This window comes from Cupressus sempervirens, chromosome 10 (genome assembly GCF_028749045.1).
Source record: "Cupressus sempervirens isolate cs-2001-9-10 chromosome 10, ASM2874904v1, whole genome shotgun sequence".
Taxonomy (NCBI): Eukaryota; Viridiplantae; Streptophyta; class Pinopsida; order Cupressales; family Cupressaceae; genus Cupressus; species Cupressus sempervirens.
Window position 1 is genome coordinate 846,613,999 of NC_143127.1, and position 22,384 is coordinate 846,636,382.

The following is a 22,384-nucleotide window of genomic DNA, read 5'->3' on the forward strand; positions in this document are numbered from 1 at the left end:
AAATAGAAGTGTGTCATCATTTTATCAAGGATCTAATTGAAAGTCAAGTAGTAGAGCTAAAATTTTGTGGAATAGAAGACCAAATTGATGATATATTTATGAAAGCATTATCTATGGCCAAATTTATCAAACTTAGAAATCTACTACAACTAAAGGAGGTTCATACTCTCTCCAAATAAATATTATGGTGGAAGTATTGCGATAATGTTTACTCAATCAATCAAATCAACAGTACATGGAAAGTGCACGTTTAATGAGAAAGTTCTAGAATTCTCCTAATAGTGCTCTAAGGAATACTCTAAAAGTTTTTTTGCTTCCACTGTAAGCTGAACTACACAAATTTATATAGAGGGCTCTATAGAGTTTATAAATAAGGTTGTCTCATTTGATGTTTTGTGTAACATATTTGCAGTGCTCTATTAATAAAGTTAAAACATTTTAGTGTGCATATGTACTCTATTTAATTTTTTTATACTACTTTGTATTCCTATATTCTTCTATTATACTTTGTTCTATTATACTCTTTTTAACAACTCAATATACTAGAGAAGAGAGAACTAGTATTTCTAGACCATGCATAGTAATTGAAAAAGATGTTTTTAAAAAGAATAAAACAAGGGCATGGTAAATCGATACTCTAATTCACTTACCCTTTCCTTTTCTATTTCCTTCCCAAATCCTATGTGTCCCCTTGACTTCTCTTAGTCCTTTTATTCATATCTCAAATATTATATTCTCAAACAGGTTAAGGTCCCAACCATTTCTTACTTATATGTTGTTACTTTCAGTTGAAGTAATATTTCCCAATATTACTAATTTCTAATTTTATCAAAATGCCTCCCCAGAATAATATGAAATCTAGAAATAGAATTAAAAAAATAGTTGTAACATGGTGATTATGAGTTGAGAGAGTAGTAATGTATATAAGCCATTGTAAGTGAAGACTCTTTATTGACAATATATTTTTGATGAATTGTTGGTGAGTATATGAGAGGCATTCATTACTAAACATATATTATTGTGTTATAAAGAACCTTCTAATTGTGTTGTGTATACCTATGCACTAGATACTATAGAGGTAGTCACAATGGTATCCTCCCATGGAACTCATAAAATGTGCATAAGGGGTATTTTCATAATCAAGATGGATTGGAATAAAAGATGAAAAGTAAGTAGTCTAAGATTTGAATTTAAAATAAAATCTATCATCTGGGAATATAACATACAAATGTTCTAATAGATTCTATGATTCAAAAAGACATATTCCATAAAAAAACCCTTTTAAACTTATGTTACTTGGCACAAAAATGTCTAAAATGACTTTTCCTACCTATTCTAAGGAAACAAACTATCGATAAATGTCACTATGAAGTATTGAACTTAATAATAGTAGACAAGACTTCTCTCAATAAGCTATCATTTTCACTATCTTGAGTGTAATGTTACAACTTTTTAATGCTCTCCCACTCTATTTGTTGTTATATTATTCATTTATCATTCTTGCCTAGTTATCATTATTATCATTTGATCTCTATTAAATTAGGGTTTTTCCTCCATGGCATGGATTGTTTCTATTATGCACATTTTTATCTAATAACTTTTTATCTATTTGTGGAGGTCAAAATGACAAAATAAGAGTTTGACTAAAGCAAACCTTTTATAACTCCAAATATTATTTCTATCTCAATGTTTGTACATTATGAAAAAATTCAATCAATGAAGGAAGCATTTATAATGACATTAAATTAGTGTAGTTTGTACTTTAATCAATAATATTAAGTTGTTTAAACTACAAAATTTTGGTACATTACTCATTTTCTTTAAGGCAAAGACAATATTCTTAAAAATACAACATATGATTTTGAAATAAGACTTGACATTGTTTAAGATGAATAACTTCAATCTTGAGGTTAAATGTTACTGGTGGATAGATTAAGGTAAAATCATACAAATAGTTGTACATTTGGTTCCATAAATTTGAGTGTCAAATTGCCACACACACACACATAACACAATTCTATAAAATAATTTGATTTAGTTCAATGAAGGAGTTCAATGTCAAATGAATTGACCCCAATATGATCCTATATTGTCATTTTAGTTTTCAATATTGAAGACTAAAACTCTCAACCTATTAGAAAAAATAATAAAATAGAAAAGTATTTTTTCTCTCCTCATTTTCATCATGATAAAACAATTTAGTTCAGTGAAGGAGTTGAATATTGAATGATTTAACTCCAATATGATCTTATATTCTCATTGTAGGTTTCAATATTGATGGTCATTTTCAATCACCCAAAATAGGTTATCAATAAATCAAAGGAAGAAGTCATACTCATATATCACAACATAGATCAACATCTATGAAAATGTTTGCATTTGACCTTCCATATAGCTTATAATCTATTCTGATTTCAAATGCAAATTTCTAACATAGAAGGTGCAGTTTTAGTTACAAACAAAATATATCTCAAGGCAACACCATAATTATTTTTTCAATACCAATTTGAAAAAGAATACCATAATCCCTGCTATTTACCATTAGGGCCTATTTGGCTACAATAATTTCCAAATGTGACATTCATCTATGCTAGAATAAGCTCTCTTCTGGTATTCGTGCATTCTTAAAACAAGTTCTGGAATATCATTTGAACCTATATGGTTGACCTAGAAGAGGAGTCGAAATATGCATATTCTATGTTTGGTTGCAACTATTGAAATAGGAATAGGAATAAGTTCTAGTTTAAAATTTTAATTATTTTTTTGTTTAGTTTGGTAATATTTTAAATGAACAAGATTTTTTTATTTATAGAAATTAGTTTATATTAATTTTTTTTTTAAATAAATTATTTTAATTAGTTTTATTTTTAAAATTGACTTTATAAGTGAAAGATAAACCACAACCTTTGAAATTTATCAAAAATTAGATGAGATATTAGGGTATGTGCAGGATCATGGTGTACCAAACTATGGCCTTAAGTGGCAATGAAAAACCAACAAATCAAGGTTATGTCAACTAGACACATAATTTTAAAGTGGTTCTGGACTTTATATCAAAAGTTTGTAACAAGATAATCTGTAGGAAATTGAATCTAATTTCTAAACTACAAGGCCTTATCTGGAGAAACAATTATTTGATTGGTCAAAAGTTTGGATTTTAATGCAATACTACAACAATTTCAGGGCAAAAATAAAAAGTAGGTGTATGTCTGAATTAATTATGAATTTTCTACTATACTATTTTCAAAATTAAAAAACTCCCGTGTTTGACCATCTTAACTAGTTCAAAAAAAATCAAAATTAAGTTTTTCTATTTTTTTTCTTATACTAGTCGAAGCATAGAATGTGATGCATCTTTTGGATTTCACAAATCTTATACAGTTTGAAAGTGATAGCTATTTTTCAACCAGTATGTCAATCAACACTTTGTACCTAACTCCATTAGAAAATAAGTAATAATTACTTACTGAACTCATAATTTGACAAACCTTACATTTATGAAAAGCTAAGAACATTCTTAAGAAACCCTTTTCATTACATCAAATTTTGGTTTAAAAAAAGTCGTCAACTACATGCTTGAAGTAAAAAACACATAACAACATGCCAAAAACACATTTTTGGGATGTTTTAAACATGACCATATAAGGTTAGTATTGAAAGATATAGTAGGAATTATAAAGGTATTAATTGTTTTCATTTAGTATCAGGATGGGTGGCAAAAAAGTTGGAATAGATTTTGAAATTCTTTGAGGCATTTCAGAACTACATATTTTTCAGATCGCCACTTTTTGGCACACCATGATCCTGCACATACCCATTATATTGTATATTATAAATTAAATTCTAAAATTAAATCAAATTATTTTAAGATCAAAACTAAAATCATTTTAATTTTAAATATGTTAAAGAAAATAAAAAATACAACTAAGTCAAGACCATTAATATGATATTTAAATGATCTTTCAATATAGTTTTAATTAGTAGACCTAAACATAAGATTTATTTGTAAAGATAGTATTATGAAAGTTTAGGAAATATATCAAATTTTATGTTAGTCTTTTTTGTCATTTAAAAAAAACACATATTAAACATTAAATATTGTTGGCATAGTTTATATCTTATGATAAACAGAGAAAATAGTCCAAAAATGCATTTGAGTGGCAAAATACAATCAAACAACAAATTCACAGACCTAACAACCCATCAAAATGAGCTTATTAAAAATTGGAATAAGAATAAGCTATTCTTATTCTCTCTTTTTTTAGAAATCCCGCTATGCTCATTTTGGGGTCAAATTAGGATAGGTGAAATCTAATTCAAATTTTTTATTTTGCAAACAAACGTCAAATTGGTGAATGCGGATATCTAGATTTTCCTATTCCCATCCAATTCCTATAACCAAACGGGACTTTAGCTTCTTCTTTTTTTTTAAATGTGGTAATATGATTAACCCAAATTAGTTTTTGAATCTAAATGATAGTTCAAATTTATACCTCGGGAAAACAACATAATGAAAAATTGGCTTAGCCCAAAGTATCACATGAATATCATGTTAGATAGTAAAGAGGAAAGTGATGAGCATCATTTTAAAAGCTTCTCCGATAAGTGAGGAAATATGTGACTGAGTGGCAAAATTCCTAAAACAGAGATGATGAAGGGAACATCAAAAAGTAGAACGTCCAATAAAAACGAGGAGGAAGGGAAAAAAAAGTGAGAATTTAACAAGCATCTTAGAACTGGAGGTGATGGGTGTTAGTACAAAGATGCCTAAAGAAGCCAATGCTCTCTCAAAGTTGCGACATTTAGTTCACAAATCATCATTGTTTTATCTCTCTTCATATTGGCTTCGATCACTTCAGGGTGGCCACACAATGGAAGATGATGTAATCTATAAACGAGTAAAGCTTAAATGAGTAGGACAATCAGTGATTTTGATCCCAAAAGAATGATAGTGTTCATTGCAGCCATGAATGTGCTTTGAACATGATATGGATGTAATGTTGTTTATGTATTTGAACTTTGGCAGGTCATATTACCCTATCTCTGTTATTTTCTCTAAAAACCTTTTTATGTAATTACCATTTCAAATTAATGATACAACGTAACTTGCCAAAACCATTCCCACACATCTTCTTCCTACCCATTATAGACAGGGACTTAGTACAAAGCTGCTTACAGCCCTCGTATTGTTAATTAAGGGAACTAAAATACCAATAAAATATGTTTGACAAAAAAGAAATTACATATAGGGATAGACAATCACATTCATCAAATATAACAGATAAATGTTGTAACTAATTATATATAGAAAACCAACCAGTATAACCCTACATATTAGTAGGATAGTTGAAATAATCCTGTTTGCGCCTTACGTTGTCTTCTCTTGATCACTCAGCTAATCATTCTTCTTACTTCCTTGTTTGACTACAGCTTATTAATAATCTGCACTACTGAGGGTGCTGCAGCTGCCAACAAAAGAACAACGCCCCAAAACATAGTGAAAGCTTTTAGAAGCTTTGGGTTTTTCTCCATGAGGTCGTTAACTCTCACCACAAATCACCGTTTGTACCATTCATTGGCATCCATCTTCAATTCCTCAAACGTGTCTTTGTCAGCGATACTGAAGGTTAAGAGGGAACTAACTTCCTCATCGGTCCCAATGGAGCTCTGGATTATTCCCTTCTTCCTCAGCAAATCCACGTCCTTCTCAGACAATGGTTCTTATATAATTATAATGGGGCTAAGTTGATAGAATTACTTAATTTCAGTAGTTAGGGATTAAAGAGAGATCAAAGATCTCATGTAAGGGGAGAGAGGGAGAACTTCCTCTAACATTTGACTACAAACACTAAAGCCGCTAATTAACTGATAGATGAAATGGAGGTAGGGTTATCATAAATGAACCGTCGAGGCTTAGGTACGAGTTTGAGGACTCCCCTAATCACATGCACTTTATATTATTAAGTGTAAGCATATGCTTAAGAGATCGATGTTAAGTTATCACTAGCATGGGAATGAGGAATTTTTCAAATCATCATTTCTATGATAAATGGGAATATTTGTTCAATTAAGTTGATAATCAATGTTAGTGAATAAAAATGCTCAATACTAAAATGCTTTAAAAGAAAAACTAAAACTAAAATTCAAAGTACTCAAATAGATTAACTACATTGATACTTGATCAACATCATTGCAATAGGAAAAAAAGTGATGACAAAGAAAGTAGAGTAGAATCCTATTATTTTATCAATCAATTGATGAAACTTCAAAGAGTCTAGGCTTCTTAAGCCTTATTATGGCTTCGCTTCATTTTCTTACCTATTTGAATTTAGAAAAGATGCATAGAACCTGCAATGTTTTTTATAAACATTTATAAAAAAGAAAATAAAAATTACAACTTCATTGGTATGTTATTTTAGTTTTATTCTCATTTATCAGAACTTTAAGAAAATCCAATGTAACTTATCTCATATAAGAAATTTCTATTGAAATTTTCTTCATCTCCAAGAGATGATTATATGAGATGCAAAGAAAATTCATTTGATGTATATCTCCATATACATCTCCAAGATGAAAATATATCTATAAGTACGAAAGAAAGGTACTAAAGATTGTCGTATGACTTTTCTAGTAGAACTAGAATTTTAAAAAGGGTCACATAGTGACTTAGCACTTACTTTTAGTTATTAGTATAAATCTAGTTTTAATTTAATAAATCTATTATAATATAGAAAATATTTTAATTAATAAAAAATATATAATTGTAATTTTTATAATGATATTTGTACAAATAATTTTTTTTTATTATAGTTGTATAGATAAATATATTTAATTAAAATATTAATTTAAATTTGAATTACAAATATAATTATTGATATATATTTTCTATTGCATATATATCATATGGTGCTATTATATTATAAATAAATTATAATATCAATATAATAATATTTCATAAAAGATTATATAATATAAATATATATTATTTTTTAATATTTTCAATTGAATCACAAAAATCATAATCTAAAAAATTATAATATTTTAAGGATAACAACGATGAAATATAATAAGACTTCTTATAATAATAATAATAAAACTTATTTCCAAATATAAAAATCTCTTATTTCAATTAAATATTTGAATTTGTTTTTTAAAAAAATAATTTATTTTAATAATTAACTTCTTAAAGATCAAATCATAAATTAGTTTTAAACTTTTGTTTTATATATATTGTAAATAATATTTTCATATTTAAAAAAAAAAATTGATGGAAGTCATCTACAAATAAATTTTAGGTATACCGGACGTGCCTAAAACTTTTGGAAACTTTTAAAACTATATATTTACAAAATGTGTAAATGAAACCTTATAATACTCTCTCTCTTATGCTACCTATTTTCCATATTAAAATGACTTAACCATTCACATGGAGGCCGGATAATTTGGTAGTCTCTACTAAGATAATTATTCTACATCTTATTGGCACAAAACCAAAATAAAAAGCATACCTAAACAAAGCTTGAGTAGCTTAATACACTCCACCTTAATTTACTGTGTCTTTGTATTTCATATTTAGCAAGATTTTAAGAGTAACAATGGAAGATAAGGTCAGCAAGATTGTTGCCATTTTAATTTGATGTTTCTAAAAACATCTTCAACAACTCGACAGAGTTTATCATCTTTTTGCTTTTTGTTTTTTGGAATTCCTATCTAAAGAGCGTGCACGCTTAATGGTTTTCACTGCTTTTCCAGAGCTCAACTGAATGGTTTCGGAGGTTTTTCTTATATATTTTGAATGTTCATCGCCAAGAAAACTTAGGTATCAGAAATTGCAGCGATTCGGTCGTAATTGCTTCTGAGCTCAGAGTTGATCTCTCAGGCACAAAAAAGTTTTTTAGCATTCGAGGTAGGGATTTGAAACTCTAATCCTTCAAATTATATTAGATTTGAAACCATTTTGCATGCATAGATAAGTTGTATTGAAACAAACAATTTAAGTTTTGGGTGTTTACAATCATAACAGTTGTGGTAGAATCATGTTTTTTGGGGTTTGATACACTTTTAGCTGTTTTTGATGTTTCAGGAGTGAGCAAGAATGGGCAAGGTGAAAATCCCTATAAAGAGAATAGAAAACCCTAATGCGAGGCAGGTGTGTTTTTCCAAGAGGAGGATGGGAGTATTCAAAAAGGCCAGTGAACTCGCCATAATGTGTGCAGTAGAGATTTCCATAATTTAACATACCATTATATCATCTTCCATTGGGTGGCCACCCTGAAGTGATCAAGGCCAACATGAAGAGAGAGAGAGAAAAAAAAATGATGTATCATGAACTAAATGTCACAACTTTGAGAGAAGCAACCAACTTATGTAAAGTCTTATATTGATATTGAAAAGGTATAAAAGAGAGCATTTATTTTCTTTAGGGATATCTATACTAGCATCTATCACCTCCAGTTCTAAGATGCTAGTTATATTCTCACTTTTTTTTCTTCCACATTTTAGTGGATGTTCTATGTTTTGATGTTCTCTTAACCATTTCTATTTTCAAAAAAAATTCACTCAATCACATATAACCTTTCTTATCCAAGAAGCTTTTAAAATGTTGCTTTTCACTTTCCTCTTTAGTATAACTTTAAAGTGTTATTTAGTTTTATCTTTTCATAATCATAAAAAAACTAATTTAGCTTAATCTTATTACCAGAATTAAGCCTTTTTTTAAGCTAAGAGTAAATAGCATGGATTGTTGTGATGTGGAGCCTAATTAAACTTAGAGGTTTATTTTGTGCAGTTTTCTCCCCATATTATTTCTATGGGGGTTTTAGGATAGTGCCCCTGTGGGGTCCTGGGGTAGCACTCCTATGTGATCCTTGTCACAATATAGGGTGGGGTTGAGGGGTAGCACCCCTGAAGCCAAAAATGACCTTATATTGTAAAAGCCATCAGCTGCTATTTTTCCTATTAGACAACTTATTCTAGCCCTAATTTTGTAAGTAGCAAAAGCTTGTATAAAAAGGCTTAGGATTAGGGATTTCATAATATAATGGTGATATTGTAGCTTCTTGTGGTGGTATTGAGTAGTAAGGGATTGTGGATTGTAATCACTAGATAATAATAATATTAGACTTGAGATTGGTGGATGTAGCCTAGGGATTGGATGAACCACGTTAAATCATGGTGTTTTGTGTTCTCTTCTGTGTGATCTATTATTTTTTGATATTGGTTATATTTGTATCTAACTATTATTTATGTATGAGGTTAATCCTAACATGGATTATGATTTCTTTTAAAATCATCATTGAAAAAATAATTATGGTGTTGCCCTAAGATTTTTTTTCTTTGTAACTAAAACTACACCTTCTATGATAGAAAATTGCATTTGAAATCAAAATAGATTATAAGCTATATTGAAAGTCAAATGCAAAAATTTTCATAGATGTTTATCTATCTTGTGACATATGAGTATGACTTCTTCCTTTTGATTTATCTGTGACCTATTTTGAGTGATTGTAAATGACCATCAATATTGAAAACTACAATGAGAATATAGAATCATATTGGGTGAAGTAATTCAACATTGAACTCCTTGTCTCAACTAACTTTATTATAATGAAAATGAGAAGAGGAAAAACTTTTTTTCTATTTTATTGTTTGTTCTAATAGGTCGAGAGTTTTAGCCTTTCTAATATATTGGGATATTTTTTATTAAAGGAGGTAGGAAAAAGGGTCTTGAACCTGAGAACAACAAGAAAACAAAAGGTCTTATTTACTCTGGGTCATTACAACCAAGCAATAGAGAAGAGCATCTTTGACACAAACTACTAGAGACCCACCTCAAAAAAAAAAATTAATGAAAAACCAATAAAGAACTACTAGTAAGAAAGTTGAACTTATTAGCCAAAATTTTATTATTTAAAAATAAAAAATAAGTCTAATAGTACTGATGATTAATATGATCTAGATCAAACATCAAAATATTTAAATTGTGTCCCAAAATTACAAGAAGGACCACATTAACTCATAAAAGAAAGTAAAACAAGTACAAATCTAGTTAAAATTGATTAAAAGGAAAGCCAAGGCCTAGAGAAGCTAGGCCTAATTAATTTTCTCCCAATCCTTGACCAGGTACTTGAGATCCTTTGCCAAATTGTGAACATACCCTACACTCTTCATCTCAACCCAAACATTGTCCTTCTTCATACAAGCTTTCTTAAGTTTTATATGCCCTGTGATAGTTCCAAAGATGACCTTCCTCATAATTTCTTTTTGCCCTACATATAGTCAAAATGACCACTCCAAGCTTAATGTCAGTGATGACATTGTCAAACTTGTTGTTTAGAGATACACATTTTCATTAAGGACCTTGATTTGTTCTTCTAGGTACTTTGTCATTTTATCAACAATACTAACCTCAGTAGTAACTATATTGGCTGGAGCTTTAATTTTTTCCTCAACTTGGTTGTTAGCATTGGGGGTATCAACATTAGGTCCAATCAAAACTTCAATATGAGCTCCCTAGGTCTCATGCTCTACCTCCTCTGAATCTTTGTCATCTGCTTCCACTTCAAATTTCTATTTAGCCTACTCATTGTTCTCTCAACTTTCTCTAGAGTTTCTTCAACCTGAGTTTCATAGGTATCCTCATCATGTTTATCTTGGGTATCATCCCTATTAACATCCTTTTAATTTGTACCTTTATTAAACCTCAATCTTTCTGATCTCCTTTCCCTAGAGATATAGTCAATACACTAGCCCTAAGCGCTCACCTTTTTTTTCCCTTCTTCCCCATTAGACCCTTCCTAGTCATGTTCATCCACTTCAATAATTTCATTACATATTTTTATTTTCTGTGGTGTGCCAACTGAGCTAGTTTTAGAAGATGTGTTTTTGTGTTTAGCTGAGGTTTGACACAACAAGGAATCTTCCAAGGTTTAGGTTTTCCCCTTACGGTTTTTGGGTTTTTTAATAGTAGGAGGGATGTCTTGGTCATTTTCTTGCTCGATTTATTCAACAACAACATAGTTCTTTGGAGGCTATGGAGGGCTCTCTTTATAATAAGACACCTACCATAACTCGAATGATGAGAGAACACATGGTGGTACAAGGAAAAAATCAAGCCCAACTATATGGTGAATTATCCCCATTTTTAATAGTATTAACAAGGGAAGAATATAGGAAAAAAGGGATATCAATCTTTTCACCATGTCTTAACATAATATATTGGGATGTTGATATGATTATATAGTTCTTAGGTAGATATATTTTCTTTACAGGAGTCATGACCAAGTGAACTATTTTTTCAGATTATTTATTTTATAGAATTGTGTTAGTATTATATATATATATATATATATATGGGTATGTCCATGATCATGGTCAACCAAACTATGCCCTAGAGCCAATGAAAAATCAACACATAGGGGTTATGTCAACTTGACATACAATTTTAAACTTGTTATGAACTTTTAATCAAAAATTGAGAGAAAAGAATCTATAGGATATTGAATTTAGTTTTTGAAAGACTAGGTCTTATCTTAATAAATAAAAATTTGATTGGTCAAAATTTTGAATTTTAATGCAATAGTATAAAATTTATAAGAAAAAACATAAGTAGGCATATGTCTGACCACCATAATCAAAATAGAATGATAATAGTTTTCTAATGAGATTCTAGATGTAAGGAGTATACCCATGTATGGATGTGACACATATTTTTGGGTATTTTTGTTCCAAATAAATAATTAATTATGAATTTTCTACTATAGTATTTTTGGAACAAAAAACTTGCATGTCTGACCACCTTTACTAATTCAAAACTTCACAAATTTTAATTTTTCTTTTATATTCTTTATAGTAGAAAAAGTATATAATGTGACATATATTTTGTATTTTAAAAATATTATACCATTTGAAAGTTATATTTATTTTTCAATTACATTGTCAATCAACACTTTATGTATAACTCTATTAGAAAATGAATAATAATTACTTCTTGAACTCATAATTTGACAAACATTACATTTGTGTAAAGATAAGAACATTTGTTATAAACTTGCATTCTCATTCTAGACTTTGCTAAGATCCCAAAATGAAAGTCAACTCTACTCTCAATAGATAACCCTTGGGTTGATTCATCATTTTGTAATTATGAGCTTCATAGCTCATACACCTAAAATTGAGAGACTTCATTCTCTTGTCTCTTACAAGGTCTTTGACATTACATTTATATCAAATTCATTAATAGGTATTATACTTCAACTTCACTTCATGGATAATAAAATGATTTCAATGCCGACATCAATGTATGAATAAATATAAAAATATTGTGAATAAATCACATATATACCACATGTGTACAACATTTCTAACTCATCCATACATCAAATTTGTATAATGTGAATAACTCATTAATGTGTCGTATGTACATAATGTGACTTTCTTACAAATACATAGAATAAACATAATATAATTAATGAATACATCACATATGTAAAATGTTACTACGACATGCATACATCATATTTATTCAACTTTTCCATCAAAATTTTTTGTAATGTATAGATAAATTGACTAGTTTGTGTGAGCATGTATATCACATGATGTATAAAACATAAAATTAAGAAGTGAATAACTTGTAAAGTATCACATGCATACATGGATAAAAGTTAGAAAATTGAAAAGTGAAATACTTGAATAGTATCACATGCATACATTGAGACAAGTTAGAAAAAAAGAGGAAGTGATTGCAAAATTATCACAAAACTCCTTCTCATTTACCACATTCACTAATGCATAGGTCTTCAATCTACTAAAAAGAGGAATATAAAAGCATCCTATACTAAATGATGGGTAATTTCATACTACTTATTTACATCATTGGAAAAGAAACAAGTGTAAAAATATAAAAGACATAATATAGATATAGATATAGATAAATATATATACGTGTGTGTGTGTGTGTGTGTGTGTGTGTGTGTGTGTGTGTGTGTGTGTGTGTGTGTGTGTGTGTATAATATATATATGTATGTATATATGTATATATGTGTATATATATGTATCTATATCTATATCTATATCTACTAAAAAGAGGAATAGCAAGGCATCGCACAATAAATGATGGGTAATTTCATATTATTTATTTACATCATTGGAAAAGAAACAAGTGTAAAAACACAAAAGGCATTATATAGATATAGATATAGATATACACACATATATATACACACATACATACATATACATACATACATACATATATACATACATAAATATACACATATATACATACATACATACATACATATGTATACATATATACATGTATGTAGATATATGTATATATACATATAGATATAGGTATATGTAGATATACATATATATACACACACACACACACACATATATATATATAATGCAAATCGCCACACTATATAGTTCACTATAACATCCTACTTAAGTACATTTTACCAAAACATATATGCTTGAGCATCTCATATTATAGTGTCAACCCCATATTTTTTTCTTGGTTTTCTTCTAGCAATAATAACAACCCAGTATCACATAATGCATGCAATCATAACCAACCAAATTATAGGTTTAATAACATACTTGAAATTGGCTCATTAGTAATATTTTCATTATATATTCAACAATTTTATGTCAATAGATTCCAACATCTATTATATTAGTACCATTAAAATTTAACCATTCATCATTTTGCTGCATTTTTTCCATTTCTATTGTTGATATTCGGCCTTTCCCATTCATCAAATTTACTATATCTGCAAGTTTTGAAGTAGTTGTCCCTGCATAGAAAACATAAAGTTATTTTTCATACTTTATGACTTGCATTCCCTTATCAAATTTGTACTCCAATAGCTCTTTCAATATTTGACATGGTCCATAGTCCACTTTTAATTGAAATCTAAGTTATTAATTTTAAGGTTTAAATTTATATTTTATGTCTTTTCTTTATAAATATCACTTATAAAAAGTCAATTATGCATTTATAAAAGTTTAATTTTTTTTTAATGTTTAAGATCATAATTATTATTATGTAATAATATAATAAATAGATTATAAAAGATTTAATTAATTGTTTAAAAAATGTAATTTTTTTTATTAATATAAATTAGTATTGTAATAGATTTAAATTTTTTATTTTATTTTTTATAATATATTACAAGTGATTATTTTACATTCTCGACTCTTCCGTGAACCACATAGAGCCCAAAGAGATATGATTTGTGGAAATACCTCATAGAACTCACAAGATTTGTCAAATACATCTATTTCCTTCTTTCTATCACTATCTCAAATCAAGCTATTTATCTTAGAAATAATAATATTCTCCTCCTTAATTAATACTTTTCTAGGTTAAATGCATTAACATTTTAAAGAAATAATAATTTTATTTTCCTTTTTAATATTTACTTGGTTAAATACCTCCACATTTGTGTTAGGGAATGAGAAGGAAAGATAAACTAGATGTAGAAAGGAATAAATAGGGAAATGTGTAGCCAGGGGTCCTTGGACCCCTATGGACATAGTCAAAATGTTCATATGGGTCAAAGGGGGTCATAGGTGACCTATGACCCCCTTTGACCCATTAAACGATGACATATGTCCATATATGTCCCTATGGGTCCTAGGACCCCTAAGTACATAATTGAATCATTCATATGGGTCACCCTATTACCCCTCTTGTCCCATTAAACGACAACATATGTGTCTAGGGGTCCTAGGACCCCTTGGGACATATTCGAATGGGCCATATGGGTCAAACGGGGCCATAGGGTGACTTATAACCCCTTTTGACCTATTAAATGACAACATATGTCCCTAGGGGTCTTAGGACCCCTTTAGACATATTCGAATGGGCCATATGGGTCAAAGGAGGTCATAGGGTGACCTATGACCCGCTTTGATGCATTAAATGATGACATATGTCCCTAGGCATCCTAGGACCCTTAGGGACATATTCGAATCATTTATATGGGTCAAAGGGCCCCTTTGACCCATTAAATGATGACATATGTCCTTAGCAGTCTTATGACCACTATGGACATATTCGAATCATTCATATGGGTCAGACATATTTGAATCGTTCATATGGATCAAAGGGGGTCATAGGCACTTTGACCCATTAAACGATGACATATGTCCCTAAGGGTTATAGAACCTTATGGACATATTTGAATCGTTCATATTAGTCAAAGGGAGTCACAAGGTGGCTTATGACCCCCTTTGATCCATTAAAATATGACACATGTCGCTAGGGGTCCTAGCACCTATAGGGACATATTTGAATCGTTCATATGGGTCAAAGGGGGTCATAGGGTAACCTATGACCCCCTTTGACCCATTAAATGATGACATATGTCCCTAGGGGTCCTAGGATGCCCAAGGATATATTCAAATCATTCATATATGTCAAAAGGGGTCATAGGTCCCTTTGACCTAGTAAATGATGACATATGTCCCTAGGGGTCCTAAGACCCCTACGGACATATTTGAATGTGTCATATGGGTCAAAGGGGGTCACAAGGTGACGTATGACCCCCTTTGACACATTAAATGATGACATATGTCCCTAGGGGTCCTAGGACCCTTAAGGACATATTCGAATCATTCATATGGGTCACACGGGGTCATAGGTTGACCCAAACTCCTACGGACTTATTCAAATCGTTCAAATGGGTCAAAGGGGCTCATAAGGTGACCTATGACCCCTTTTGACCCATTAAACAATGACATATGTCCCTAGGGGTCCTAGGATCCGTAGAAACATATTCGAATGGGTTCATAGGGTGACCTATGACCCCCTTTAACCCATTAAATGATGACATATGTCTCTAGAGGTTGTAGCACCCCTAAGAACATATTCGAATGGGCAATATGGATCAAAGGGGGTCATAGGTCCCTTTGACCCATTAAATGATGACATATGTCCCTAGGGGTCCGAGGACCCCTAGGGACATATTAGAATGGGTAAGATGGGTCAAAAGGGTTCATACGGTGACCTATGACTCTCTTTGACCCATTAAATGACAACATATGTCTCTAGGGGTCCTAGAACCCTTAGGAACATATTTGAATGACTAATATGGGTCAAAGGGGGCCACAGGGTGACCTATGACCCCCTTTGAACCATTAAATGATGACATATGTCTCTGAGGATCCTAGGACCCCTAGGAACATATTCAAATGGGTCATATGGGTCAAAGGGGGTCAGAGGGTGACTTATGACCCCATTTGACTCATTAAACTACGACATATGTTTATGGGAGTCATACAACCCCAAGGAACATATTTGAATGGGTAATATGGGTCAAAGGGGGTCATAAGGCGACCTATGACCCCCTTTGACCCATTAAACAATGACATATGTCTCTGCGGGTCCTAAAACTCCTAGGGACATAATTGAATCATTCATATGGGTCAATTGACCCATTAAACGATGACATATGTCTCTTAGGGTCCTAGAAACCCTAGGGACATATTTGAATCATTCATATGGGTCAAAGGGGTCATAGGGTGACCTATGACCTCCTTTGACTCATTAGACGATGACATATGTCTCTAGGGGTCCTAGAACTCCTAGGGACATATTCGAATCGTTCATATGGGTTAAAAGGGGTCATAGGTCACATTTGACCCATTAAACGACGACATATGTCTCTGGGGGTCCTAAAACACCTAAGGACATATTTGAATTGTTCATATGGGTCAAATGGGGTCATCGGGTGAAATATGACCCTGTTTGACCCATTAAACGATGACATATGTCTCAGAGGGTCTTAGGACCGTTACAGACATATTCGAATTGTTCATATGGGTCAAAGGGGGTCATAGGTCACCTTATGACCCCCTTTGACCAATTAAATGATGACATATGCCCCTAGGGGTTCTAGAGCCCCTAAGGACATATTTCAATTGTTCATATGGGTAAAAAGGGGTCATAGGGTGACCTATCACCACCTTTGACACATTAAACGACAACATATATCGCTAGGGGTCCTAAGACCCCTAAGGACATATTTGAATTGTTCATATGGATTAAAAGGGGTCATAGGTGACCTATGACCCCCTTTGACCCACTAAACCCCTTTCACCCATTAAATAACAACATATGTCGCCAGGGGTCGTAGAACCCCTGAGACATATTCGAATCATTCATATGGGTCAAAGGAGGTCATAGGGTGACCTATGACCTCTTTTGTCCTATTAAAGGATGACATATGTCCCTAGGGGTCTTAGGACCCCTGGGCACATATTCGATGTATTCGTATGGGTCAAAGAGGGTCATAGGATGACCTATGACCCCGTTTGACCCATAAAATGATGACATATGTCCCTAGGAGTCTTAGGATCCTTAGGAACATATTCGAATCGTTCATATGGGCCAAAGGGCCCCTTTGACCCATTAAACAATGACATATGTCCCTAGGCATCCTAGGACCCTTAAGGACATATTCAAATTGTTCATATTGGTCAAAGGGGGTCATAGGGTGATCTATGAGCTCTTTTCACACATTAAACGATGACATATGTCTCTAGGGGTCCTAGGACCCCTACGGGCATATTTGAATCGTTCAAATGGGTCAAAAGGGGTCATAGGGTGACATATGACCCCCTGTGACTCCTTCAAGACGACATATGTCCCAAGGGGTCCTAGGACCCCTACGGACATATTTGAATGGGCCATATGGGTCAAAAGGGGTCAGAGGGTAACTTATGAGTCCCTTTGACCAATTAAATGATGACATATGTCCCTAGGGGTCCTAGGACCCCTAAGGGCATATTTGAATCGTTCATATGGGTCAAAGGGGGTCATAGGATGACTTATGACCCCTTTTGACCAATTAAACGATGACATATGTCCCTAGGGGTCCTAACACCCATAGGAACATATTTGAATCATTCATTTGGGTCAAAGGGGGTCATAGGATGACCTATGTATCCCTTTGACCCATTAAATGATGACATATATCCATATGGGTCCTAGGACCCCAAAGGATATATTCGAATCGTTCATATGGGTCAAACAGGGTCATAGGGTGACCTATGACTCCCTTTGACCCAGTAAACGATGACATATGTCCCTAGGGGTGACATACTTGAATGGTCCATATGAGTCAAATGGGGTCATAGGGTGATGTATGACCCCCTTTGACCAATTAAAGAACGAAATATGTCCCTAGGGGTCCTAGGATCCTGAAGGACATATTCAAATCATTCAAATGGGTCAAACGGGGTCATAGGGTGACCTATGAACCCCTTTGACCAAGACCCTTAAAGACATATTTGAATTGTTCATATAGGTCAAAGAGGGTTATAAGGTGACCTATGACCCCCTTTGATCCATTAAACGACGACATATGTCCTTAGTGGTCCTAGGACCCCTACGGACATATTCGAATGGGCCATATGGCTCAAATGGGGTCATAGGCTGACTTATGACCCCCTTTGACCCATTAAATGATGTCAAATGTCTGTAGGGGTCCTAGGACCCCTAAGGACATATTTGAATCATTCATATGGGTGAAAGGGGGTCATAGGGTGACCTGTGACCCCCTTTGACCCATTAAATGATGACATATGTCCCTAGGGGTCCTAGGACCCCTACGGACATATTCGAATCATTCATATGAGTCAAAGGGGGTCATAGGTCACTGACCCATTAAATGATGACATATGTCTTGAGGGGTCCTAAGACCCCTAAGGACATATTTGAATGAGCCATATGGGTCAAAGTGGGTCATAGGGTGACGTGTGAACCTTTTTTGACTCATTAAACGATGACATATGTTTGTAGTGGTCCTAGGACCCCTAAGAACATATTCAAATCATTCAAACGGGTCAAAAGGAGTCATAGGGTGACCTACGACCCCCTTTGACCCATTAAATGATGACATATGTCCCTAGGGGTCCTAGGGACCCGTACGGACCTATTCGAATCGTTCACTAAGTAAGCCAATGCTAGCATTACCATGTCAAGTAAGGCATGTGAAATAATAATTCTCATTATAATTTATTCTTTAAGGTATTATCTCCAATGTGGATAATGGAATTAATGCACTGAGATATACCAAAATAATGAGGGTGATTAGTATGGATAATCAATTTGGCCCCTTAGGTTATTTGAACCTATTAATAAGATGGTTAGATTTCCTAGTGGTCATGGGTTGTAAGAGTTAATTGAGCAATTATTATATTTAAGGTTAAGTAAGTATATATATATATATATATATATATATATATATATATATATATATATATATATATATATATATATATATATATATATATATATATATATATATATATATATATATATATATATATATATATATATATATATATATATATATATATATATATATATACAATGGTAATAACAAAAGTAGTTGATAGCTAGATGATGTTTTCTAGTTAAGAATATAAATTTATTAATTGAAGATATAAACTAAAAATCTTAATTAAGGGTAATGGTTTTTATTCAATAATAGAATCAAATTTTCTCAAATGGATCTATATATATTCCTTATTTATTTCATAAAATCATAATGGCATGATTTCTAGATGATATTAAAGGATTGGTAAATAGTAATTCATTTCAGAATTTGGTTAGTGAATAATGATAAACAATTAAAAATACCTTGTTGTAAAAACATCTTCACCTAAAAAACTACCAAACCATTATAGCCACCGATGCAGAAATTGTGTTTCACAATTATATAGGTAATGACTCAATTTAAGGATAGGATGTGAATTTTGATATGATAACATCACCCAGCTACTATGTCATACCACACAGTTTTATAGAACATTTAAACAAGTAAAGATCAATACCTAATACTTCTAGTTCACTTTTCAAAATAAAATTTGTTGGTTGTGTTTTGCCTCATAAAATAAGGGCATGACAACTAGGAAAATTGACATGCAGAAGCATGGAAGATGCAACATGTATAAGCTTCGACTTGGTTAAATTTGGTTTCGGCTTCTATCAAGCTAGACCAAATTTTGACAGCAAAAGAATTATCCATAGCCTATTTCACACTCATGCAAGTATTGTACATGTCCCTAATGTGGAAGAATTTTGGGAGGATTTTCCAAATGAGTTGGAGATGAAAAGAAGGGGATTATCCAGGTCCACTGTTACACAAATCCATATTTTCCAATTGAAATTGGGTATAGATATCACACACATAAACAAAGACAAAATAGATATCCCAGCTCCTCAAGAAATTTAACTAGTAAATTATAACACAGTTGGTATTGATTGGAATTCTAAAGAAGAAGATAATATTCTTGAAAGAACAACAAATGTGATTGAAAAGACAAAGTCTTGGTTGAGAATGAAAAAGGACACACATATTAGTGACCACATTGACCTTGTTTCTAATGTTGGTCTTACAATTGCAAGTAGAAAAAGGTCATCAATGATCTCAAAGAAGAAGATCCATAATTTCCCTCTTGTGTAAAAAGATCATTCTAACAAGAAAACTAAAATTTCATTACTAGTGAAGCTCCACTAGGTGATCCAAGTAGATGACAAGCCAAATAAAGATCTAGGTGGTGAGCTTATTGATAATAGGTAGAGAGTTTAGATGACTGTGGGTCTATCCCCTCTAAGGATGCAAGTCATAAACACTCTTGAAAAGGGTTCTGAATTGCAATGAGATCCTACCACTCCTAACTAGCTTGTAGCTTCAGTAAATAGGAAGAGGAGTTTGGTTTAGGTTTCTTTCCTTGTAGATGAAATTTTGAGAAAATATACCAACAAGGCCCCCAAACATAAGAGGACTAGAAGCACAACCAAGATAACCTTTGATAGTGCAACAAGGAGGAGTATAGTTGAGGTAGCCACCTATAATCAAAAAGAGGGAACTAATAAGTTGGACTTAAGAAACTTTGAAATTACACACATAGATTTGGGGGTGATGAACCATGAAACAAAAGAACACTAGGTGGAGACCTCTACCAAACAAATTGTGCTACAGTTATCGAAAGATGGGATTCAAAAGAAGAAGCTAAAAGTTGAGAATAATGCAATGGTTGAGTGTATAAATTCACTAAAAGGTTAGAGTTCAGTTCTTGGTAATGAATCACAACTTCCTTTGATTCTAGTGCTCTTGAAAATCAACAACTACTAAAGGATTTAAAGAAATGAAAGATGATGATGTCTACCATGTTTAGTTGGGTTAGCCTAGTAACAAATCAAGTCACTAAAATCATGCAAAATATGCATGAGATTGTTTCTCTAGCTTGGGCCGCACTTGAAGAATCTTGCATTTAGTTAGCGATTTGGAAAGGTGCAGTCAAGAAGTTTTCAGCCATGGTAACTCAATTTGTAGAAGTAAAAGACTTTAGGCTAGAAAAGTTTCTAAAAGAGAACCTGCTACAACATGTGGATGCAGGATTCATTCAAGTTTTGATAAAGAATATAGCCTAGAGGGTATCCAATAACACTTTTTCTATTTCTAGGATGCAATCATGTGAAAAAAAAATTCAAAATGTTCCTTGAACATTTATGCAGGGATTTTCAATCCATCATCTCAGCCTTTTCCAATTCTCTCAAGGAAGGAGGTTTTTGTGTGGAGACCATGATCAAACACTATGAAGAATGCATGAAAATTGTGAAAGATAAAACTAATCTCACATCATTTAACTTCTCCAAGGTGGTTAAAAGAGAAGTAATGTCAGGCATGTGCACTTTATGACTCCCTAGTTACCTAGATACCATGAATAAGATGAAGCTAGATAAAGACATTTGGAAAATTTGACTGTAGAGAATCAAGAGTTTAATTACAATTTCCATGACCGAATTCATGAACATGTTCATGACATGGAAGTTGGCATGAGGACAAGGTGATGCTGAAGATGAGGAGGAAGAAGAACTGCTTGACCAATTGATGGATGATTAGTGTTTTCTTTTAAATGCTTTCAAGACTTTTATTTTCTATTTTTAAAAGTTAAACTTTGGGTCTGCATACCCTTATGTTGGTTTTTATAACTACTTTTAATTATCTTAGAATTGGGTTATTAGGAAGATTCTCAACTAGTTCTCCATTTAATTCTGAAACTCAGTAGCATTTAGGGTTGGCAATTTTTGATGTTTATCATACTGTGACCATTTCTATCTAAGTTTTATAAGCTACACAAATTTTTTAAGTTTCTAGTATTGTATCTGAACAATATTGTTCTTTTGGAAAGGAAATGTTTGAATTTTTTAAGATGTTATGCTTTCAATTTACTCATTATTGATTTAGTATTGAATCAATGTCGAATCTTTGAAATTCCTTTGATGCTGGGTAATTCTTTCATGGTAGATGAGTATTAGTTTTGAATGTTTTTTCAAGAGCTGATTAATAGAGAAAGTGTG